At 46.3% G+C, this 26,661-nt stretch overlaps 1 protein-coding gene across 1 annotated transcript in view; it reads right to left on the bottom strand.

Moving 5' to 3' along the window:
* SPTBN1 (spectrin beta, non-erythrocytic 1) overlaps positions 1-24,017 on the bottom strand; it is a 503,123-nt gene extending 479,106 nt beyond the window's left edge. The window contains exon 1 of the mRNA XM_078649481.1: positions 23,782-24,017. The gene's annotated coding sequence lies outside the window, so the exon portion shown is untranslated. The remainder of the gene's footprint in view (positions 1-23,781) is intronic.
* Positions 24,018-26,661: the final 2,644 nt, after the last annotated feature.

The following is a 26,661-nucleotide window of genomic DNA, read 5'->3' as shown; positions in this document are numbered from 1 at the left end:
ATAAAACTGTGGTAACTCAACTCTCTAGTCCTTTATTATAGCCAAATCTATAAGTAATGCTATACAGCATACGAGCAGTGGGTCGGACCCTGACCGATACCAATCTCTGCCTTACCAATAAAGGCATGGCAGCGCCAATGAGGTGCTGTACCCTGTGGTTTGCAAAATGTCCCTTCAATAAGTATAAATGTGAAGTCAATGAGACCTTCAAAACCTATATCGCTAGCTTACTTTCGTAAAGTCTAATATGTGCCTTACAAGGCTGATCCCCTGTGAAGTTACCTCAATGCAGTGAGGGAGAGGTGTGGCGCCGTGGCCAGGGCGACTGACGCTGGAATCTGGGGATCACGGTTCGATCCCCAGCTCCGGCGGCAGGTCAGCCCAGCACCATGTGACTCTGGGCAATAGCTTGCTTAATCTTCCGGATGGCCCCCAGCGCCTGGAGATCCTTACGGGTGATTGTTCGCGCTTTACAAATGTGGATTATTATTATTATTATTTGATGTGAGGACGCAACGGAAAAGGTATGCCCTGATAAGTACCCAATACTTAGACTAGACTAGACGGTCTCAGACCAGGTACCCCTACAGAACAGAGGTGATCAAGCCCGCGCTTTGTGAGAACCCATGTCTTCCCTACGGCGGCCCCAGTGCCTTCGCGAGGAAGTGGTGAGGTACCTCACAACTGCACGACACCTTCAATTACATTTGCTTTCAAGTATTGAGGCAATTTGAGGGTTGCTGAGACCAGCCAAATTTACAAACATGACGTCTACGGACCTCTTCTTTCGCAGGAACTGGATGCTGCAACTCCCTTGACCAATCCTGTCGCTGCTCAACCAGCATACGAGCAGCGCCCTGATTGGAGGAAGGGGCCTCACTCGGCTAACATCTCTAACCCAGCTGTCTTAAGACAGCTGGGTTAGTGATGTTTAAAGTGCGCACGAGGGGTTGGCCTCCTCCCTGCTGCTGTCACTCAGCAGGCCCTGTCCTGAGACTCTGTTCAGGACGGGTAAATAAAAAATAAAATGGTAATAGATTACCATTTTATTTTTCATCGCTGGGTCTTTGGGGGGGGGGGGCTTTTAAGTGGGGCGACGCTCCTCTGCTAGCACGAAGGAGCCGCCCCTGCTCACTAGATGGCACAGCCACATTCGGGCATGGTTGCCAACACTGCTGCTTGTTGACTTTGCCCCTACGGTTATTGCCTGCGGGATTGGAGGATTATGCCGGGTGGGTCTCAGGAACCCAGGTTGCATATCTATCAGCCACATCACTTTGCGGCCTATTCTGGCCAGCCGTTCGCCTCGTCCAGGACATGAGGCAGACGCAAGACAGACGGTTGACGCTATGAGGTATGAGAGCACAATACTATCTGCCTTGGACATCTAATACAAGCAGGAGTTCGCGGAACACTCTGAAAACCAATCCATGGGATCTAAAAACGCATATACAAGAAACATATAATTATCAAGACTTTTCTGAGAATAGAAAAACAAATGTCCCAAGGGCTTGCATCAGTTCCGGCCATAGGAAGAGCCGTGTGCCAATAGTAGGATAGTCTAAGACTAACCAGATACCCCTTTAGTTGATCCACCAGTTTTAAGCTGATATCTCAGGTGGTCCCTCAGAGGGTGGTCTTGTAAATAATTCTCCCACCAAAACATACGTAGACTGGAGTGAACAGGATTCCCAACCCACAACAGTTGAAAAAAGAGTCTGTTTCCGTTGCACATGAACAGTGATTGTAATGAGTGGTTGGGATAAGTATGAATATGAAAAGCGAGTGAATGTGTGTGTGTGCGCAAGGAGAGAGTGGTGCTTGAAACACATGGGGGTGCTAGTATGATTAGGACAATGGCCAGAAGTATTTGTTTCCTTCAAATATTTGTCTCTGCATAGAAATATGTCTCTTTGTCCCTTGTATGTTTTTTGGCATAAGGGTTCTTCGTATCATCTCTAAATATGAAGTAAAAAGTATCGATCAAAGAACCACTTATTTTGTATATAAAATTGAATTGCATATACTGTAAGTATTTATGCATAATCAAATTTCAATTTGTAAACTGTATAAAGTAAGAAAATAAACTCAAGAAATGAAAACAAATTAAATAGATTGACACAAAGACTACATGTATTATCTTAAAGGGAAACACATATAGGGCCAGCTGTAGGAGCTATTCACAGCCCGTAGGAAGCAAACGAGGTCGTGTGGGACGGTGTTTTTCAATGTATTGTCTTGTTTCCCCTCCCCCTCGTCCCAGACCTTGCATAGTGTACTTTCAGGGGGCACCTTTTCCTTTATATAGAGTACCAGCCACATCAGTCCATCCCACTGAAATGCAGCTCCGTGTACCGATGATGGGAACCGAGAAAAACAATACCCACTGTGGTTATTTGCGTTACACCATTGCCGTTTATTAGAATGACATGTATTGACTCTTCGCTTACTGAATATACCTGCACATGTACAAAATACATCAAGGCCCCCAGACCACTCAGGCCACAATGCTCTATGCAATACTGCTAAACAATCAAAGTGCCTCGTGCATAATGTCCCTAGCCCCTTTAAAAGGGCATAGTCCTGCCAGGGCCCAATTTAAATAAACTACTCTTAACTTAATACGGCCACTATAATACAGTGACGCAGCCATGATGGCATGGGCCCTGGTGCAAGTAAAGGGCACCCCTGGATGCAGTTTGAGTGGTAAGATACAGCAATAACCATGATACAATGCCTCTGTGCCCCAGCACCTGCTGCTCCAATGGGAACTATCCCCGGCACTATAAACTCTCATGATGCGTGCCCGTCAGGCCAAGGCTCTGACCGAGAGGCTGATCATGAACTTGCCCTGCTATTTGGGAGCAAAAACTAGTGTTGCATGCTGCCTGAAAGTCTAAAGCCCCTTCAAAAGTTAGCAAATCCTTCTAGAGAGATGTATCCAGCATGCGATCTTCTGATCGGATATCCACCTCCATTGTTTGCCACTTAGACAGGGAGGCATAGGTGACCCATTTTCCCCAGATTTATTTAGCTACCGACCCAAAACGTCAGCATGCGAGGATCTGCTTTCCTTCATGCAGGTCGCCCTACAGGAAGTTATTGTAGCCATACAGCAGAACATGGGGGCAAATCTCCGGGGCCAGATGGTGTTCCCATAGACATGATCAAATGCAATCTGAACCTCTGGGCCCCTTTGTTGACCAATGTTTCCAATAGTTTAAGTTACTCCACCACACGCAGCTCCTGGATGAGCCATGTTATTGGCCCAATTTTCAAAAGAGGGGACTATTCCAAAACCCATTGCTACTGACCCATTTCATAGATCGATATACCTCCTAAAATTCTTGGGCGGTTCCTTTCCAATAGGATAGGAGACTGGGTCATGGACAACAACATCTTAAACACTTGTCAATACGGCTTTCATTCCGGTATTGGCACAGTAGAGCAATGCTTAAATTTGAATTTAGTCATTGGCAAATACACAGTGGCAAGGCAGACATCACTACATCTAGCCTTCATGGACTTGTCCATGGCTTTTGACTGCGTAAATCAGTCTAAGCTAAGGAAACTCCTCCTTGAGATGGGATGTGGCAATTGTGCATTCATTAGTTTCATTGCACACAAACACAAAAGCCAGGGTCAGGTTTGGCCAAAATGGTGAGGTGTCAGATGAAATCAGCATTGGGCGCAAAGTCCGTCAAGGACATATGTGTGCTTGCCCCATTGCTATTTATCCTATACATTAACAAGCCCAGCACTCAGTTAACCCTGAGCACTTCCGATGTTCCAAAGATAAATGGTGTTCACCTCCCGGCACTACTCTATGGGGACAATATCATTTTAATGGCTCGTACACCTAACGCCCTGCACATACTAGTCAACTGTTTTGTGCACTTTTTGACCAACCTCGACTTGTTAACAAACTTTCCTTAATCATTTATAATGACTAGTAGCCCAAAGGGGACTCAGCTTTCAAGCTTTTCAGTTGTCCTAAATTCTTTATCAAGCACAAGCACTTTTTCTTATTTGGGCGTTATGTTTTCCTCATCAGGTTCCAGTGATGGCTCCTCCGCAATGGAAGAGAAGCATTGTCTCACTGCCTTTGAGCAGTGTAAAGGGAAGGAAACATAAAAATGATAATAACTGAGTTATCATTGTATGTTTCCTTTGCTGACGGGCGGGAGGCCGGGGCTGCTCTGCTCACAGAACAGGGGAGGAGTGGTTTGCCCACTCCTAAGTGCTCAATGACTGTTACATCGGCCCTCTCGGGCTGCCCAAACCAGTCATGTGCACTTTCCCCGTTCTCCATGCAGGCTGCATTACAGCCTCCATGGAGAACAAGCCCAGGCCCCCATTCCCTGGTTAAGCTTCGTACCAGGACGCTCAAAACCAATCACAATGATATATTGCAGTGTTGCGATTGGTCTGGGGAGCCTGACTGTTCTTCCTGGCTTTCTGTCCCACGAGGAGAACAGGAGCAAGGAGTAGCGATGCAGACCCGGCGGCAAGGTAAGTCTAAATGTTTTTTTTCTTTGCTCAACTTTACGCCCCCTTGTTCCTCCTCACACCCCCACCACCCGCTAGTCATGCCGGCCATGGTTCATGGGGCCCACACATCTCACACTGAAGGGAAAAGTTATCCAGAGCGGTTGGATCACTCCTTAATCTCCCATGTCCTTCAGGTGGAAGGGCATTGCCCCACCCATGTTAACGATATATGCCACCCAGTGCGTTTCCGATAGCTTCTTACAGGGCCAGAATCTGGGGTACTACAGAATGCATGACCTTACAGACGGAAGAAAATGTTTTTTCCCAGGAAGATCTTGGCTACCCCATATCTACTTCCCAATTCATCTGCCATAAGGAGCTGGGTCTAACTTATTTGAGTGACCTCATTTGCCCTAGAACCCCTCCACCCCTGGCTATTCATTTCGCAGACAGAACAATTGTCACTAGCCAGAGATATAATTACCGACTGTCTGGCCTATGACAAGGGCCTATCTATCCCGTGGCCGGCGCACGTTAAAAAAATTATTTGAGAGGAGTGGCTTCTCACGCAGCCCTCAGCAAAAATCACGTGCTAGCACTGTTACTAGCCCTGTCACAAGCGGATGGGATAAGGGCCGAGTCCTTTAAACCAACTGTTGCAAGTTACCTGTCTATTTAAGCCCTGAGGTCGCTCCCGCTAGCTATTTATGGGAGATTAGAGGGAATTTGGAGCGCTCCTTGTTATTTCGCTTCAGAGCTGATACGATTAAATACTTACTCAGTTTCTCTCTTGTGTATCAGCACGAACTTGACTCTAAAGTATGTCCACGTAAGGATGTCTCCAATCAGTCAATGTTACACCTTTTTTTCCCTGCGACTTCTATAAAAACACACACGAAAAATGTCCCACCTCCTTTTATGAGGCTCAGAAACCTACAGCACTGTATCCCAGCTTACCATTATCTCCAACAATTATCAGATGAAGAGCAAGTATTTGTGTAAGCTTAATTCTCCGAGAAGCTGTACGTTCACGGGGCACTGTGCACTTTGATTAAACCTAATTGTATGTGCTTTTTAACCACTCCTTTTAAGGACTGTTAAAACAAAAAACAATTGACTGATGGTTACGTGATTTTTATTTTTTTTATTTTTTTTTTTAGTTCAAAAGATTTTTAGTTCAAAAGATTTTTATTAGGAGCTGCAAAGAGAATCAACAGTACAGGAATAGACGGTTCAGTACGAATAGTTACAGTCACATGGCTAGGAATACAGAAAGTTGGTACCAATAATGCAATTGAGACCATAAAACCATGAGTCCAACATGTTACATAAAATACCCCTTAAAATGACCACATACATTCCGATGATAACTGGTGTCATGTAAGGCCTGACCTTGATGGAGGTAGGCACCACCCCACTATCGCAGAGGCTACATAAGATGAACATTTACGTATCCCAAACCTGTAGCACATGTGGGAGCTGGAGTCATCACTCTGTGGTTAAGAAAGTACAAAAACATAGACTGGCTAACAATCAGAATGAAACATTGTGTGATGACGCGCTTTAGGACCTTGTAGGCAAGATTCAAGGAGGTTTGTAAGCATCAAAATGAGCGTCCAGCGAGGACCAGATTTTCCTCGATGGGGGTCTCCACGGAGTGGAGGTCAAGGATATATTGTCAGCACCTCTCAAGTACGATACCCAGTTCAACCAGTGAGGAAAGGAGGCTTTGCTCGTGCTTTTCCAGTTGTTAAGTATGATTTTAACCCCAGCCGTCAGCAGCAGGTCCAGTAGGGCTTTATCATTTTCATTGAGAGAGACTGCTTTGGCAAAACCTAGTACAAGCGACGAGAATTCTCTTGGTAGAGTAATATGGAGGACTTCCTTCACGAAACCAAAGATCTTGTCCCAATACGAGATAACACTGGGGCATTTGAAGACTAAGTGCTCCAGATCTCCTCCCACCCCTGAGCAGTTCCAACACGTGTCATCGTCCTTGATTTTGTGAAGAAACAACCTCCTGGGAGTCCAGAATGCTTTATGCAGAAGCCAGAACTTGGTTTGAGACAGTGTAGGGCATATTTTGTGGCGGGTGGTGGATTCCCACGTTCTGGCCCAAATTGTGTCCGAGTTCGGTACGGAGGAGAAGGAGTCCCAGTATCGATGGATGGGTGCATTTAGGGAGGACGCTTGCGGACGCATCAATTTGTACAAGCTAGAGACTTGGTGTCCTTGTTTGTTAAGGGAGGGGAATAAATCTAGGAGGGAAGGAGTGGCATCATTCAGATTAGCCTTTGTTAGAGCTACTTTAATGTGTAGGAAGTTATAAAATTCAATGTTATTGAGGTGGAACTTAACCTGAATTTCTTTAAAGGTTAGGGGTAGCGCGTTTCCGACGAGTTGGTGGGGGAATATGACGCCCTTGTCTATCCAGGCGTGGTAATTTTTTTTATTTTAATCGGCCTTTGTATTTTATGAAAATCTGGAAGGATAGTTGGACTGGCATTTCAGTCTGTCTATTAATGTATTTTTTGTATGCTTTTATGGTTGTTTTCTCAACCAAATAAAGGTTATTGGTTGATTGAGTTCCCGAAGGAGAGAAACATTTCCCTGAAGTTGGCTACGATGCGCTACCACTTAAAGTAAGATTCTCCCACAGCCGTCAACAGTCACATATAGGCAATCTCCAAGCATCTGAGTGAATGTCACCACTGACTGCAGAGCCAGAGATGACCTGAATCACTGGTTGCCCTGAATAAATTGCACAATGTGATGAGTACTACAGAACATTAAAGTTGCTATACAACCAGAAATATAAAAATGCAGACATTTTCTTTTTATATCAAAAAACAATACCATGTGAAGTACTGTGCATCAGGGACAGTACCCCAAAGTACGTTCTGCAGCCAGTCAACAAAGGGATACGCCCACATATCGCCCTTTACAGCTTGTATAAGAGGCAAAAAAGATCAGACTTCAGTCAGTGTACGAGACAGCAGGGCCTACAGTGATCAGACTTTCCAGTCCATGTACAAGGCTGGAGCCCATAGTAACCAGACTCTGCAGCCAACGTAGCGGGCACAGAGGCCGACTCTGCAGTCTATGTACGAGGCAGGGGCCCACGTAAATCTCCTATGATGTTGTCCAAATATCCTTTATTGCTAAAAGGCTTACGAGTCCTAATATTTCATACATACAGAATTTCAAACACGACCACGCACCAACACCCATAGAATAGAGAAAGACATATCAATCTGTTAATCCTTTCTGTGCCAGAGGCGGGTGAGGTTTCCTGTTAGGTCAGCAGCTCTCTAGATCCTGTTGGTGCTGGTGCATGGTCGTTCTTAGTTGGTGGAGCAATTTGTCTGGTTAATCCCGATAACGAATGAGACTCCTCCAGGCTATCTAGTGACGTGACCAATAGTGGATGAAGATTTCAAAATCTTGTAAGCATGAAATATTGGCCATAAGGAACTTTGGTGAACAACAGAGGAGATGTATGTGTTACTGATAATAATATTTTGGGTCTAAATGTATCATGCATATCCTACTGGATAATACTTAGTAATCTGTGCTCAAAGCAGAGGGGCACAGTGGCCCTACTCTGTAAACAGTGTGTGAGGCAAGAGGGACCACAGTGGTCAGACTTTTCAGTCAATGCATCAGGCATGAACCCGTGTATGAGATGGGGGATGCAGCAGTGGCTAGTCTGTGTACAAGGCAGAGGTCCACGGGGGCCAGACTCTGCAGTCCGTGTAAGAGGCACAGGGGCCCATGGTGGCCACTCTGCAGGCCGTGTAGGATAGCGAGGGGCTCACAGTGGCAAGACTGTTACCACGATTCCACTTACTACTATACTACTCAAAGTCAGAAACAAGACTGGAGCCCGCAGTGGCCAGGCTCTGCAGCCTGCGTACCAGGCAGAGAGACCCACATTGACCAGACTCTGCTGTCCATGTAGGAGACCGAGGGAGCTGGACTCTGCTGTGTATGAGGCAGGGTGGACCACAGTGGCTAGACCCTGTACTCCATGTAGGAGGAAGGAGCCCACAGCGCGTGGAATCTGCAGCCAGCATACCACGCAGAAGGGTCAACAATGGGCAGATTTTGCAGTTTGTGTACGAGGTTGAGGTCCACAGTGGTCAGACTCGACAGCCAGTGTACAAGGAAGAGGGGCCACAGTGGTCAGATTCTGCAGCCGGTGTATCAGAAAGGTTGCTCTCAGGGGCCAGCTTAGCTGCAAACACAACAGGTTGAGCCCCTGCCTGCCAGGAATGAGAGCTCGGGAGAGCAAGAATCTATGGCAGCCTAAAAGGAGATGTTGTTACCTCACAGCCAATAGGGAGCAGAATGATGTCCATCATCACACAGTGATGCAATACAGGATGAGGATGTGGCATAACAACCAGAACTACCAACTTTGGAACTAGGGAACCAGGTTCAGGTCTTGGTGTCGGCTCAACATCCTGTGATTCTGGGCAAATCACTTAATTTCCCTGTGCCTAAAAAACAAAAATGAATGTGCCCTTGTGTAATGTAACTGGTGTCCATGTAAAGCGCTCTAATACCTTTGGGTCGAGCTTGCGACACATAAAACTGCAACAACAAAAAAATCCCATACCTCCACTTTATCTTTGATGAAAAGACTCAATTCGTCAAATGAACTTCAAACTAAACTACAGGGTACAATGGAATCTTTTCACCTGCATTAATTCCAGATGACACTTCAACAAGTCAAATCTCACATGGCACATACGTTCACATTCTGTGACTCGCATACAAGAGGAATCCTAGAACATGCGCGTAAAGGGACCAACACATTTAGGTGTGGTACACAATATATAAAACTGTAAAAAATGATTTAAACACCTTTTGCTGTCGTAATGTCATCAGCTCAGACAACAGGAAGAGAACCCTCCCAACAGGAAGAGAAACCTCCTATAATCAGACCCCCCAGGATATAGCGGCATGGATTAGCAAATTTAGCGGCACAAAAATGGAAATTTAGCGGCACAAATATGGAAATTTTGCGGCAATTTTGCGGCATTATATTTGGCCATTTTTCCTACAACAAACACAGATATCTTAGTTTTTTTTGTTATTTAACCACTTGGGAGCTAGTAAACAAACCTCCCCAGTGCTGCGCTGTCCATTATCCGGTGCTGAACTGGACGTCCAGCGGTCGCACGCAGCACTGGGGAGGTAGTGCCCGTGACGACCGTTGGCCGACGGCAGCACTTAAGGGGTTAACAACATGAAGCTATGTATATTTGGTTTATTTACAATGTAGACACTTTGTTTCCCTCGAAAAGCAAAAGACTGCCCGTCAGCAGCCCAGGGCAGCAAAACAGCGTTACAGGCGTCCCGCGTTGCGTGGGCGGGGGGGGGGGCTAGGACCGTCGTCCCACCAGGAGCTACCAGCATCATTCACGGGAGGACGGCAGAAACTGGTCCGGCTTATGACGTTGGAAGGTTTGCCCAGCGATAGAATGGCATGGAGTTTCTTCAGGGGGAGATGCTGGAGTTTGGAGGTTCATCACTCAACAATCATTTCCGCCCTCAGCTCTTCCTCAAGACCAGCGACGGTGCACTACTGCAACACACTCTATACTGGAATTCACACTCAACTGGCCGGAAGAACTGGCCGGAAGACTTAAGATCATACAAAAATCAGTGGTCAGGCGCACTCTGAACCTCCATCCCTGCATTCACAAAATCCCACACCTAAAAGAGCTCCACTGCTCCTAATTCACAAAACAGCACTCTTCAAACTCCTCATGCACACATACAAAACTTACACAACATTGGCCCCATCTACCTCAAAAACTGCATAAACTTCCACAACCAACCAAACACTTAAGTTCAGCTGGACTTCTACTTGCAATCACACTCCACATACACAGAACCAGATCCTGAAGTCGTACCTTCTCCTACCTCGCTCCTAAAGCCTGGAACAACCTGCTCTGCACATCAGACCCGCCTCCTCAGAATTCTGCAAGAAATTGAAGATCTGGCTCTTCGCCTAGCACCGACCCTGGTTCAGCCCACACAGCTACTGTTTCAGCTTCAGGGTACCCTCCGGGAGATATGTGCGCTATACAAATACACATAACGTAACAGATGCTGCATTTAAAATGAAATTGTAAAGACAGAGAAATTTGTTTTTTGGTGCAAATCTGGCTCGTTTTGGAACACGTAGGGCCTCAAGAATGCTGTGTTATGGAGTGGGAGCTGTGACAGTCAGCTGGCACCGTGATTGCTTCTTCCAATCTCCAAAATAGGGTGCCACCAATGACCATAGAATATGTTAAATTGGAGAGAATCACGAGATAAAAATATAATAACTGTAAAGGCATAGATAAAAAGATAATGGAGATTGGTGACTTGCTAAATAGAAATCGTCCAAGATAAGTTAATAACACTAACAAGGAATGTAACAGGCATCGTAATATGCAACACATCTACCAGCACATGGAAGTAGAAAGAGGGCACGCTAACTAACATTAGTGGCCAGGCCCGAACAATCAGAAGCGAAGGATTACTACATGGAACAGAAATGTTTTTTAATTCGGTGTTTTGTTAACAGGACCGCACTTTGCTGTACATAACATGCTTCCGCACGTTCTATGATACAAGCTGCTTAATCCCATGATTTATCAGCAGGCCAAACCCTTGTTCCACATAGGGTCACCACACACACGCCCACCCAAATCAAAACAACACCCAGATTTTACCAAACACTTCCTGGATCGGACTCTAACGTTCATAGCGTGGAATATATAAACAAATGCCTCGGTTTACACGGGGCTCCTCTTTCCGTACAGCCAGTCACACTAAGGCATGTTGAACCTGGTGACTGCTTCTTCCACACTCTGTGCGCGCCCGCTCCCTCAAAGCAGTTCCCACTGACCTCTCTCACCCTTGTCATCTCCTACGCCCCTACTGTGTGAAAATTAGCACAGGGAAGAATTGGCAGCTGCCGGGTCAACTAAGGGTAATTACTAGGCGACTGTGTCGCACTTCCTGGACACAGCTTTCTCTTTCTAACCAATTGCAGCTTTCACCGAGGCTGCCTGGCTGCCAAGCCTTTAGATTGGTCCTTTTCGCTGTCAGTTATGGAAAACTAGCTTTCCAATTGGCTGTCCCGTTTTACTGTCCCGTTTTACCTGTTGACAGCCACTGCTCAGACCCCCCAGGATATCATTAGCTTTTGTAAAAATGCCGCGATTCTACAAAAGTGCCGATTTCGCGGGCACTTTAGTAAAAATCGCGGCATTTTCACAAAAGTGCAGATTTCGCGATTTTTTTGCAAATCGCGAAATCGCGATATCCTGGAGGGTCTGTATAATGAGCCCAATAATGCTGTGGTCCTGTGAGCAGCACCATTTTAGTCCCAAAGCATCCACTAGCCAGAGATGGAAAATTTGTATGGGATCAGAAACGAATATATGACTTTACCACGAATACAAATACTCCGCATGGCATTACCACACGAATTTTACTTCGCAAGTGGCTTTACCACGCAGCTTTTTAGAACGCAAGTTCTAACATCGCATTTAAAAAACGTTACGTTCAGCAGCTCTTACTTCCATCCACCATGGAAATATGCGTCAAAACACGTCTACCAAAACTAAAAAAGGACTACAATTATGACGTACACGCCACGTCTTTGGTGCGGCTCTTTTCTTTTACTTTTAAATGACACTGTAGTGCGTTTTTTTAATGTATGTAGCCTGCTCGTTTTATTTTTTATTTTTTTATGGGGGGGGAGACCCCCCCAACCCCCCAAGGCCACGCAGAACTTACAAGCAGGACGACCAAAAGGAATACCACTTGCGTGGTAAAGACGGTCGTGGAAGGCACCCGCGTTGAAGAGACGTTTGCGGGGTAAGTGGATCGTTGATAACGTCATGCGTGGAAAAGACTTCGTTGTAAATTATGTTTCCCATCAGAAACCAGTCCACCCAGAGACAGAGCAGACTTCGAAGACCAGCTGAGGGGCAACGTCTTCAGGAGACCGAGATCACGCCCCCTGTGGTGGCTGTGAGTGTTGTTTTAGCTTTCCTCGCATTATATAATGTTTCTTTAACGACTAATCTACAAAATTGCTGTAGATTCACCATAAACTGGTTAAACAGCACCAGCAGGCAGAAAGCGTGGTTTCAGTTAACTGGGAAAAGAGCACGCGCTCCCAGTCCTAAATTATAAAATTATTTAAAAATATGAATGTTATTTGTGATGGGCACAATTCTTCTCAAACAAGTAACATAGGATCTCGCTTAAATGTACGCCGGGAAAAAACACAACATGAAAAGTTTCTCAGACCCTTAAAAACATCCAGCCTACAATTATATCGCTAAATCAATAGGGCGCCTAATCAGTCGGGCCGTCAGATCCGATTTCAACCACAGGAGACAGGGGAGGAAAGGGATTTCGACGGAATTCCAGATCTTTGGTCCCTTTAAACGCGATTTCTCGCCCCCAACCCCCTTCCCGCCACAACCCACTTAATTTGAAGTGAGGTTTGGTTTTTAGGACCACCCCAGCTGCCTGAACCAACACAGAGAGAATCATCTCACAGCGAGAACCCTTCCCCTGCTCCCACATGGTTACCAGATGCCACGAGGGTCCTGAACTTTGCATCAACACGAGACACGCGCTTGAAAACTTTACAAGAACATCCGCGGACTATTATTTAACGAATTCACACAGGGAGTGAAAGGGTGTGACGCCACACATCTGTTGTGGAAAAATACCGGATTCAAGAAATGCGCCTTTCCTTTCCTTCCTGGAAGCAACTGGTCACGCAGCGGTGGCTTTTGGTGGCAACAGCACCCAATAACGTGTTAATGTTTACACAAACACACACCGCTCGGCACTCCTGCTGCATTCCAGCCTGAGTGCAAATGGCCGCTTAATCAGGCACCTCCCCCCCCCCCCCCACCCCTGCGCGTGGGCAGGAGGCTGAGCAGACCGGGACATGCTCTCCAAAATTGGAAGCAAACGCTAATTTCATACAATAAAAAAAAGCATGTTTCTATTTGGAAGTTGTATATAGCACTACGTGTGGAGTAAACAAACCCAAACGTCTACGGGTCATGACCTCTAAACAAAAGCCCTCCCTTGCAACCATCAAGTCGATGACCTCTGACTAATTTTTAGGAGTTTTCCCGAACGGGGGAGGGTGTTGGAGGGTGTGTGACAATTGTAGTAATTAGCTGGCAAGGAACTGCATTGCAGCCTATCTGATCTACCCCTTGCAGCATGTCTCCCTTATACAGGCTGCCTTAATTCAACCCAAAGCCATCCTCCAGAATAAGGGCAGGAGAAAGTCACAAATCAACACAAATCCAACACAAATGTTGACACTACACGGCTGACAACGCACACTAGCAGAAACCCATGCTGGTAGCACATGACATGATAACAAGCAGTTCTTCTCTACTGGGCTCCACATTTGTGCCCCTGCGCTTTGTTGGAAGACGACAGGCGGCAGCCCCCATAGCCTTCCTTAGCGTTTCTTCTCCCTTGCTTACTGAAATCTCACCTTTTCTATAGATTTACACCACTTTGGGTAGCAGACAAGTGACTATAAACACTTAGCTAAGTGCTTCACTTTTTAAATATGTTTACTCTTAGAAGAACTCATAAAGGCCATTTAGGACGTCTATTTTTTTCCGCAATGTCCAAGTCACAGATCTGCATCTTTTTACTTTGGCGCTACCTGTATCATGTGCGCTCGGAACAGAGATGAAAAGGCCTCTTTTGGGCCTTTCATGCCTGTCACCTGTTAGCTTATGTTAAGGGGATTTTTAGAGCGCGCATATCACCCAAGGAAGGGTATCCTGGTACTGTAGTAGAGATTTGATGGACCAGCGTGTTGCAGAAGTATGTGTAATCAGAAGAGGAGAAGTTTAAGAAGTTTGTTGTGCTGTTTCGTGGTCTTGTATGAGAAAGATGTGCCACTGAGAATGCTAAATGGATCAATGGGATGCGTGGTAGAAAGAGGGAGGACAACCAAAGGGTTAGCTGGCACCCACATTGTGGAGGGCTTTGAGGGTGTGACATAAAAGTTTAAAACTGCACATTCATGTCCAAGGGGCCAATTGAGATTTTGAAGCTGAATAGAGATGGAGGCTCAAGCTGGTACCAACCAGTATGGCTGCTGCATTCTGCACTATTTGAAGTTTCTTCATTAGATGATCAGAGGTGCCAATATAGAGTGTGTTCCCAAAGTCCAGTCTGCTATTGATGAAAGCGTGAGTGATGGATGGATGTGAACAAGCAGCCAGCGAATGTTTAGCAGAGTTTAAAAAAAACGAAAAAATAGGAGGCTGCTATTGTTGAGATCTGATTGGCCATGGAAAGTTGGGTATCAATTATGATATGCGGGATTCTGGCTGAGGGGGTTGGACAGAGAACAGGGCCTAGTTTGCTGGGGCACCAGTCTCTGGACCAGTGAGCAGTGTTCCTCCAAAACAAAACTACCCCGATCTCATCTCCATTCAATTTTAAGCAATTATCTTGCATCCAGCTGAGGTATCATGGAAGCAAGCATTGACGTTAAATTGTGCAGTACGGAGGTCTTCTGAAATAGAGACGATTATCTGTGTATCATCATGGCGTATACAAGATGACCTTGAAGCCTTTGGGTCTGTGTATAGCAGCAAGAGGGGCTACGCAGATATTGAACAAGGTCGCGTTGAGCCCATGTGACTCCAGTATAGTGTGACTGGACAGGATCAATGCAGACAGACGTATTGAGCGTGATGGGATGAGAGGAGTCAAACCAGTCCACGGCAGCAAGGCAAATGCTGGAGCCATGCAGGGGCTTGAGCAATGCACTGAGTTAAATGCTGACAACATTTCCGATTGGACGAAGGCAGCAGCAGCTCTCCAATCCAAAGTAACGAGTATGTCTTCAGTGGCAGCCATGAGGGCAATTTTTGTGCTGAAAGTGGATCAAAGTTGGTCTGGGATGGATCCAAAAGCATGTTGGATTCAAAGAAAGTTGGTTGTTGATAAGTTCTCTAGAACCATAGCTGGATAAGGCAATAGAGACATGGGCCTGTAGTTGGACAGGTTTTTCAGGTCCACTGAAGATTTCTTCAGGAGCTGAAGGGGTCTGGAGTGCTTCCGTCCGAGTACAGAAAAAGTGGCCAAAGTAAGAGAGTAGGTAAACAATAAAGTGAAAGCGGGGTCAAGAGTGGCATACACAAGGCTGAAGACAAAGTATGGTCATGGGTCATTAGAGAGCTTGACCTGATGGAGAGTATAATAGTGATATGCTGTGAAAATTGACAGGTAAAAGAAGATAGCGCTGCCCCCGAAACCCCTCCCACCCGAGACAGAAGAGGAAGAGGAAAGGCAGATCATTTAAGGCTGGCTGAGAGTCGAATTTAGAGTAGATGTTGGAGATTTAAGACAGAAAGTAATCCGCTAAAGAGGTGCAGAGTTCAGCGGAAGCAAAATCGTCTGAACACAGGGGCTTAGATGAGAATTCTTTTACAATGGTAAAAATTCTCTCAGCTGAATTGAGTCTTTCTTCATTGAAGGCAACAAATGCAGTGCGTCTGGCAGTGTGAAGATTTTTGTGCTATTCTCCAAGTATGGATTTATAAGCAAGTCTGTCCTGTTCTAAGCAGTAATGCCTCCAGTTACACTCCAACTGCTTGCAGCATTGTTTGTAAACCTTGAGGTTCTCCGTATAACAAGTCATGGATGGGTTTCTTCAGTGCAAGGGCAGATGTGGGGTTAGCAGGGGGTTGCGGAAAGTGAATACTGAAGCCTGGCATATAGTGGTCTGCCCAGGTCAGAGGAAAATTTTACTCCAGGCTGACAAGATTGGCACTAGCGAAAATGGGGTCAAGAAGTTGCCCAGCATTGTGGGTATGGCCTATCACTGCCTGGGTGTGGCCAGTGGTATTAAAGTTCGCTAGCAAGTGGCAGGCCGCTGTGTCTTGGCGATCATTAAGATGCTGATTTACATTACCGAAAACCAGGAAGTTATTGTATTTCATGGCAAGAGTGGAAACAAGTTCGGTAAATCTAGTGCGGACGTATTATCTGGGGGTGGGAGAGTGGTAGATAAGAGTGCCTGCAAGGATAGGGGAGCTGAAAACGTTTAAACATTATATATTTTAGCCTTTCCTTGGTTTGGGAGGGCAGAATGGAGCAAGAGAGGTTAGTTTGGTGAATAATAGCAATTCCGCTGCCAATCCTGAGGTGTCCGCTGGTGATCTGGGTACCCGGAGAAATGGCTACGGCTGAGTCCAGGCTGGTGGTGGAATAGAGCTGACAGGAATGATACACCCAGGCCTTCAGAGCTCGGTATGTTCCAGATTTCGATAGAATCTTTGGTGAAGGAGTGGGCATCACTGTACATTGCAACGGAGGTCGTTTTGGATAACGTCAATTACATTTTTGGGCGGGGAGGGGGGGAAAAGGCGGGTTGAGACTGGGCATGTCTGAGAAGGGGCCTAGAGTGTGGGGATTGGGATGGGCATCCTTTGAGGGGCTACGAGGTAATGTGCTGGTGGAGAAGTGGCTGTACGTGCAGCTGAAATGGTCAGAACCTCTAAGTCGAGGCTGAAAAGTGTAGGTTATCCTTCAAGGAAAGTCCACAAGATTTTTCCACTTTTCCATCCCATAATCTTCTCTAGGAGACATTAGTCTATTTTCTCTTGTCCTGCTTTCGGAGATAGAGTAAAACTGCTACTACACAGGACCTAAAAACAGCCAAATGCCGGGTTTGTCACTCTGAGCTTCTTACATTGACTAGAACTGCACCACGTCACGTACGTCACCACCAGTCAATTCTCAAATTATGATCAGCACTGCATAGTGTCTTTTAGACCTGGCATGGCCAATGTGAAAGTAAGGCCCAAGCACAAAGTGTGACTGAAGTGGTCACACATTCCATGTGAACAATTAGCTGCAGCAGGTCGTGCCATCCAACGCCACCAAAGCAGTGGAAAGAAGAGGTATCATAACTATATAGCCCCTGACAAGTTGGTTCAGAGGGGTATTCACCACCATGTTCCTGCTGAAAAAAAGTAGGCTTGCCTATCACAAACACTTCTGCGCACAGGGCTTCTCCGCCAAAGTGTGCGGCCCTGAGCAAAAGCCTTTAACTCCAGATCTCCATTCCTCTAGAACCCGTGAGCACTTATAAACAGTGCAACCACCAAAAGGTTAAAAAAACATACAATCGGGACACTTGGTCGAGCAGTACATGCACTACAGCTGTTGTTGCATTAGATGAGAGGCGGGTGGTGCACAAGATGGGACGAGAAGAAGGTGTGATGGAGATGACCCAAGGTGTCAGAGAAGGAGAGCACGGTTCCTGCTATTTAAGGAAGCACGAGTCTTGAGAAGTTGTTGGGTAGGCTGCGAGGTGGTGGAAATTGAGAAACATTCCAACAAGTAAGTCCCAGGACACTTATCCACTGCACAAATTGAGGCAACTCTGTTATGCTACAGTTACACCTAGTTCAGGGGTGTACATCATAGACTCCGGAGGACCAAATCCATATCAAATTGTCAAAGCATTTCCATAGAATAAATGTATATAGAGTGAATCTAAATGGAGATCATGTATGTAGTGGTTATACTGAAAACCCAGCATGGATCCAGCCACCTGGACCCAAGTTGTGCGGCTCTGGCCTACTTGATGTCACAAAGGACCATTCAGCCAACCCTCTGCTGTCAGCAGGCGATTCATAAAACAGGATCAATTATACCTTATTCTAAACTATTGCTCTTGCAAATGTATACACGGTACTGCTCAGCTTCCCTGGCTGAACTGTAGCACTCCGCCCAACCCCTCAACGCTCATTTCAGATGTTTACTTGCACAGCACTGAAAGGAGAGGTGAGTTTGTGCGATGGGACATATCGATGGAAGCGGCCTAGGTCACCTTCAAGAAGTGCATCTGTTCCCAGAAAGGGAGTGGCGAATTAGGGTTCGAGTTCTTCTGGGCACTAATGTTTCCCGAACCCTCAATGAATGCATTACCTTTCTGTACCTCCAAATTGCCATTTTATCAAACCCATAAAAACTTAGAATAACTTCTCTTTTAGAGTTGGTCGCCTAATCTACTTTTCTTTGAGAGTTTCACCCTAATCTGTTGGTGAGGCTTTCAAAGTCAGTAGTTTCTTCCTGACACAGCAGATACAAACTTCTACATAAAGAAATAAAAAAATCTCCCAGCTATTTATGTTACACAAACATCTGCATTTGCTTGAACTCTGCCAATCTATACCGTTTTCTCAACAAGGAACCTACTGTTTTGTCAACATGGATCTACTTTCAATTTGTATTTTCTTTCATTTCTTGAAATCTACTACAATCTGCACTGCTTTCTCGACATGAAATGTACTTTCAATTTGTGTTTTCTTAATTTCTTAACAAAAACATTTATAATATTGTTTTCCATAACATGTCAGCGCCATTTCTGCAGTGAGAACTATCAATCCATCCTTTATAATACCAAAATTAGGATCCGTTCACAAATACATAGTGCTGAAGCAAAGACAGCCAAAATAGGGCGTGGCACCCTGTCTTTTGAGAAGAGCCTGGTTTATTTTCAGAAAAATATAAAGAATTTACATAGTGCAGCCAAAACGTGTTTACCCTTGAAAGTATGGTTGGTAGTTCCGCCCGACATCAGCAGGTATGTGAAAATAAACAAAATTCCCTATTATAAATTAAATCATCAACCAGATTGTAAACCGTACCGCTGACTTTGAATTTCTTCATACAACCTATTAATAATTCAAGACCTCCAAGACAAAAAAAATCAAAGGCACAAAATAATTGCCACCAGAACCGTAATACATGGAAAGAGTAACCAAAAAAGTAAATAAATAAAACAAAAAGATAAAAGCAGTGTCCTCAACCCAAAATAACAAAACCAACACACTTTTAACGTTACTTGCAACACCCCACATGTACCACAGTGGTCACTTCCGGTCGGAAAGCAAGGGGATAACATATCTGAACTGGATGACACAAAATGGGAAAGAAAGGATGGATAAAGGTAATTTTTGAAGATGGAGACCAGAACTATTTGGCTAACTTTTCGGAATGAGAATGTGTTCGGGATTCTTGTTTTTTTGTTGTTTTTTTAACCTAAGTACACCATGAGGCTAACAATTCAACCCTCACACCTCACCATGGCTCTCTCACATTCAAAACATGCCTTGATTCTGTCACAACCTACTATGATTATCTGAAAACCCAAAACACATTAGTACAAATTACAAAACAACAAAGAACGACCAAGAGGTTTTTGATTTTTAGGTATAACAAACAAGTAGAATTTCAAGATAAAATGATTTAAGAACATCAGATTTATATTAAAAAGACAGGAGCAATGATATCAACACCCAGAGAACATAAATGTCCAGAGTAATAAAGTCTGACCACAACAGGTGTGATGGCCAGAAGATCTCTCCAATTCACAGTAGAAGCGCGCACTTGGGTACCAATTGTTTGGGATACACTTGTTTTGACTGAGAAGATGAAGATTTCAATGGAGCAAGAGCTTCTTCTGCTGACAGTGACTTTTTACGGTCCAGTTTTTATAGAAAAGCTAAGACAGATCATAACAAGTTTGCGTTTTCCCCATAGTTCCTCTCAACAGGAGGACGAAAAGCAGTTCCATAAATGCAGGGGATCTTCCTTAAAAATTCGGTCTAAAAACCTTGTAAAGCAACAAACAAAATAAATGGCTGCACCACTCCTCCAGCTTTTGTTTCAAGTTGTATTTCTGCATCCACAAGTCCCAACAAATGCCAAACACAGCTGCAAATATGGCTTTCTTAAGGTCTCCTGGCCATGGGATCCACAGGCAGCCATTTTGAAAAGCTCTCCCATTTTCAGGATAGATCCTTAGCTCACTATGCATTTCTCAGTGACCCCACGCTATTGATAAAAGGTCAATTCTCAATTTGCAGCACATGCCTTTCGCCCAATTAGTAATTCCTCTGGAGAGTGCTGTGCAACTTTGAAATTCCACTTGCTTGCCATCTTGTTCACCACCCGATGAGCACCTTCTTGCATATCATGCACAGCACTAATGCCACACTTTCCATCATATTTTAGAAAACTCATTAAAATTGTGCATTAAGTATAAAGAAGTATTGATCCACCTTGTAGAGTGCTGAACGCGTGGTTTATCGAATAGATGTTGGAGAAGGCCTCATGTTTGGTGCTTTGGAAAAGTCTTCTCACTGAGGTTTTCGAGGTGCCTTTGCTATTTGCTCCTAGACTTGGTTGCAGAACTCTGTTTGAACACAACTCCAAGGGATGAAAATTGTTACATTACTGGAAGTTCCAGAGGTTACGTTTTTGGAGCAAACCAATTTGCTTCCTTCAACACAAAATACCATTCTGAATGTTACTCACTGCTGGTGATCCGTTGAACAAACACAACAATAAGTCAGTTTAAGGCAAATCATCAGCACTTAACAAGGGTTGTAGGTGTGACAGGTGAAGAGGCATCAATGTCAACAAGTGTGGACGGCTCCCAATAAGCTATTCTGACATCCACCTTAAATCTGTGAGATGAAACAAACTAACCAATAGAGATTGTGAGCGCCTTTGCCACACAATACTGGGGAGGGCCAAAATTAGCAGCCTACGTCAACCCACAGACAAATTAAGGCATATCAACCACAACAGTGAAGAGAAAGAATGGTGACCATGTACCATAAAAAGCAGAGTCCATAACCAGGACTCTTAGCTGCCCAATACAACACCAGGAAGTCAAGTCCTGATAAGTCTAAACAAGAGACACACATTCAGGTGCACAGCATCTTACATGTTGTTTCAATAGCATTTTGTCATTCATATTTGAAAGGTACCCGTTTGACGGACTAAGAATTGTTCAAATAAATATTTTCACAACATTAAACCTAAAACAAGCACTGGCAAAGTAAAAAGGTCTGGCTTGCATTGTCAGCCAAGGACTAAAACATAAAAAGGTATGCTACAATGAAAACTTTTTTTTGTTTTTTTTACATACAAATTATTCTATTAGATAAATAGATTTAATTATGATGACTCAATGTATTTTTGAGATGTAAAATAGTCCTTCATACATTCCAATACACGCACTCTGTAGAATGTGGAATGATACAGCCAACAGCATGGGGTGAGTGAGTGAAACACCGTGCTAGGCGGAGCATATGCCCACTCTGTATTTCAAAGACTTGGTATTAACAGCTATGCTGACAGTTGCGCTGTCACCAGACCCAAAAAAGCCAATCATAGCGCCTACATGCAGTCTTCACAGCCCTGTGAGCACTCCTCTCTTGTAAACAATTAATAGAGTTGGGAACTAAAATGGTTTGAGTTTGTAAATTACACCTTTCTATTACTGAAATGCACAGAATTCAGATGGTCTTGCAAAGGCACAGAGTTCATAAATGGCTGAGGACACCTATGTTTAAGAGATTTTTAACTTAAAAGATATTATCGAGCCAATCATACATCAGAAAACTAGTGCTGCAAGATGTGCTGTTTCCCTAAGGTCAGTACATGCATCCCCGGGATGGCAGGACACATACAGCTTCTTCCCACCACGCTGTGCACTGCAGTTGCTGCATCAACGTCTCACAAACCTGCTGACACTTCTGCACAGCTGACACTACACTCCAAGGGCAGACTGCAGAGCTGTGCCCGCCAGCGGAGCATCCCACTGCCTGGCGTCAGATACACTTCACCGAGCAATCACGCCCTCTCAGCTCCTTCAAAGGCAGCACTACTGTTCAGAAAAAAAACAACTTTGAAAGGGAGCATTTGGGTACACTGCGCATCACGATTGCCGAGTGCTGGGATGAAAAGTGGTAAACACGCGGACTCGCCCACTCCCCTGAGAGGGGTGTGTGAACGTCTCAGTGCATGCAAAATGGGCGCCGTCCCCGCACAGCCCCATGGACATCCATCCAGTCTTGGCGCGGCCCCTCCCTGAGGGCCGCTGCGCCGCCGCAGGCTGCACTCAACTGACCGCATTAGAGCTGCAGGGCTGCCAGCCGGCCTGCACCGCCCCCCTGCATCATGGCAGCAGAGGCCGGGCGCCAGCAGGGCTGACAGACCCTTGCATAGCTGGCACGGTGCCCAAGCAGGCCAGCAGCATCCCCCGCAGTACAGGTAGAGACCCCACGAGGCAGACCCGCCCTCAATAACACCCCCACCAGGGGCCCAAGAAAAGACAACACAGGTACTGCCCCTGCTATCCGTGCCCCGCCACATAATGGGGGTGCCCTGCGCATCTCCGTGGCCTCTCGTCATCACTGCATGACATCAGCTCGGTCATGCTGCCACAGCACACCTTCCCAGCATCACCACCTAGACAGGATGCCCTCTGGGAGGCAAACTCGGTCCTGCAGGCGCAATGTTGCTGCATCATCACCAGCCCTGTGGCATTTCCTGCACCCCCCACAGCAGGGCGAGCCCGCAACCCCCTCTGCTCGTACCTGCTGTGCACCATCCCACCCAAAGCCCCCCTCGTGCCCTTCCTCGCCCCACACGAGGCCGCTGCGGCACAGCTGAGACTCTCACGCCGGCACCTGTTTCACAACAAGACGTGTTATACGAGCGCCGACGTGTTGCGGGGTCTCCTCGCCGCCCCCACCTCCCCGACACACACCCACACCCACCATCAGGCTGCGCCCGTGTAAGTAGAGTGCATCAGCAGGCAGAGGGAGGGGGAGGCTGCAGCAGGACCACGCCTGTGTGCAGCCAGGCGCGCTGCACCGCTCCATCCCTCCCAGGGCCGTGATCTCACCAGCAGCATCAACACCAGCAGCCCCCTGCTAACCCGTGCAGCGTGCGTGGGGGGCTTCGAGAGTGTGCGTGGGGGTCGTGACTCACCCACGCTCCCATCACTCTCATATCACATCCCCAAGTGCTCAGCCGCATACAAATGCACTTGGCCATGATGGAGACAGGGCAGCAGCTAACAGTGCAGAGTTCCCTCGAGGGAGGGAGGAGGCTGTGAAAGTGCAGAACAGGGACCCCCGCCCTTCCTCCCCAGCTCTCCTCTTAATCCACCTCTAAATCCGTCCAAGGGGTGGGGGACCGGACCCTACGCCTCCGTCCCTATGTGGATTTTTGCACGCTCTCGTCCTCGCCATCCTGATCCTGGGGCGAGCCACACAAACAAATAAATAAACACACGAGAAAACCTCACCACCTCGGGCCTTCAGCGAGATGCGTGGGTCGCCCCCTCCCACCACAACTGGCCTCCATCCCCCTCAGGAGTGATGCCAGAGCAGCTCTTACCTTGGCGTGCCTGTGGGTCTCCGGGCCGGCTGGAGGGGGGATGCGCGCGGGAGCTCGCAGGAGGGCGGCCGCTCGGCTCCGGGCAGAGATGAGAATGAAGCTCGGGGTGAGTGGAGGAGGAATCCGCAGCCTGCCGCCGCCCGCTCTCCGGCAACAGCTGCACTGATTCCTGCAGGAGGAGGAGAGGGCGGAGGAGGCTCAGCAGCGACGCCTGCAGGCCGACGCGCGCACTGCGCTCCCTCCCCTCTCAGGCAGGATGGCTGCTGCGCACCAGCCCCCGCACCGGCCGCTGCCCCCACCCAGGGACGGCAGCTGGAAACCATCCAGCCCCTGACAGATAACAGTGACACATCAACCCTGTCAGTGTCCCGCCCTCTCCCTGGGTAGTAAGAGCGCAGCCCAACAGGTCTGTGACAGCGGCCGCTTCGACCTCTCCACAGCATGCACCATTTGTGTGGTAAAAGGATAGCGATTTACCAACCAACAGAAACAAAATGCAAAAATTCCGCTTCTATTTCTCGGAAAAGTACCACTGATCTCCAGGGTTGGATTGGGATTAAAAATCAGCCCGGGAACGCAAAAAAAAGTGGCCCACATTTGCATATTGTCTTACTACAAAACACTGCTTCGGCGGAATTTTATTTAAAAAAGGGAGGAGGGGGGTTTCAACAAAAATGCACGGTTAAGTTTACACTGGTGAGTCCATTTCTACTCAAGCGTCCTGCCTCCTTCCCCCCAGTATGCCCACATTAATAGGCCGGGCCAGCAAGAAAAAGGGAGTGACACCTCTGCCTATTGATAAAAGCAGGGCACAAGTCCTAAAAAAAGAAGTGGGGGGACGCTGTCGCCGGAAGTGACTCCACAACAGGAAGTGACGTCACACAAGGTGGCTTACACCATCAGGCTCATTGCCTCCCCTCGCTCACCCCTTAGATGCGACTGCATCTGAGAAGCCAGCGCGTGAGCAGCGTGCTGTGAGCTCCGATCTCGTCCCAGAGAGGCCAAAGAGTGAAGTCCAGCTGTTTGGCAGGGGGGATGGGGTCCACCCGGTAAAATAAGTGGGTGGACGCCGTCCACCCGCGTGGTACCCGAACTCGAGCCCTGGATAAAAGGGAGGTAATGGATGACCATCTGCCTCCAGAAAGGCCACTCAGGCACCCACTGGGCCGCTGGCGGTATCCGGACAACGCAGAACCCACCCAAATTGGCCCCCCAGACTGCTAAAAAAGCTGCCCACAGCTGGAACTGGACACCGGCCACTCGGGCATTGCCCGAGTGCCTGCGTTACCAATCCGACCCTGCTGATTACATCTTCATATACAGATACCCACGAAAATGTAAAACTTCAGATTAATAGATTTAAGCAGGTTTAATTCTGTTTGGCACCCATATTTTTGCTACTGATAGAGCCCTAGGCCCTTCAATCTAGTCTTCTCTGTGGTCGATTAATCTTTGTAGTTGCGTGAGAGGTAAAAGGGAGTTATCGGCATCAAAATCTCAATAAACAGTGTAACTCGTTTAGTCACACAATAAGGCCAGAACTACTGAGTAAAGTTAAATGGGTTTATTGCAAACTCAGAAATAAGCTAATGAAAATGAGTCTCAGAAGCATATTGTAGAAGTACAAAATTACCAGCATAAGACAGAATCTCCTAATGAAATTCAGTCTTAACAATAAGAAGCATACAAGAAATTCTATTACTGTGAGGCAAAAGATGAGGAAAATAATATGGAGATTAAATTGCAGATTTCGATCCTTCGGCATAGTCACAAGTAAATCTAAAGGAATCTAATTTACCCTACTCTGTACTAAATTGGGAAACCATAATTAGTCCGAGAAGCAAGGAAAGGTGTCAGCATAATGGAGACTTCAGTACAAGTGCTCCAAATCTAAAGAATGTATAGCATAAAGCCACACAATGAGAGATATAGCAAAGAGTTCTGTACCTCTTTATGTCCTAAGGTATCTTCTGTCCAACTAACAACGTAACACCAATTAACACACAAAGCCTTCAAGGTAACCCACGTCATCATCTCCAGTACATTTCAATCTTCCACAGTAGCAACTGGCAACTTTCTCCTTGTGTCCCACATCTTCAAATTGGAACATTTAATCGACCTTGAGCATTCCCTTCTCAGTCATGAGAACCTGCCTTCAACTTTCTTAGCGCGTCTTCTTCTTGCCAAAGGTTTCCTCCTGTACCTTACTATCACTACAATACACAATGCCTTTTCACTAGTTAATGAGGCCTTGGGTCTGAACCTGCGGAAGAGAGAACATGCAAGCAAGCAACTTTCACGATGAAGGTTAAACATTAAAACCCAGGAGTTTAAGGCTTTTGGTCCCAGTAAGTTAGCAAACAATTAATGTGCACCGACATTTGGATGTATGTGCACAGATGGTCACAAAATGAAATGCAGCAGTATGAATACACTTTTAAATGATAAATCATGGTTACATGTGTATTAAACATTAGGCTAAGTGTTACATCTTGAAACATTTGTGTAGTTATGGGTGAGTCCCTTGCTCACTTTGCCACTGGATTCAAGATATCCATGAGGGGTGTTGCCCTGAAACTGGTCCCAGGATGCTTGTTTCCGGTCCAGGGAGGATCTGGCCTGGCAGTTCGGCCTGGACTGTTCCCATGACACACAGAGTCAAGACTGATTTGCATATGGCTGGATCCGAACCGGGGTGTCAAAGTGAGCTAAAGAACGATGATGGATTCAACCCAGATCTGTGACTGGGGTGAGTGTCTGAAAAGTTTCAGCACTCAGTTCATCATCTCCTTGTGTTTTCTATGGGTGAGGACCACAACTTCATGAGAAACCTAAACATTAGTCAGCACATATTATACGTTTGTATTGTTCTACCATGGA

The sequence above is a fragment of the Lissotriton helveticus genome, chromosome 6 (genome assembly GCF_964261635.1).
Source record: "Lissotriton helveticus chromosome 6, aLisHel1.1, whole genome shotgun sequence".
Taxonomy (NCBI): Eukaryota; Metazoa; Chordata; class Amphibia; order Caudata; family Salamandridae; genus Lissotriton; species Lissotriton helveticus.
Note: the sequence above shows the minus strand (reverse complement) of the source record. Positions and strands in the feature narration are given on the sequence as shown.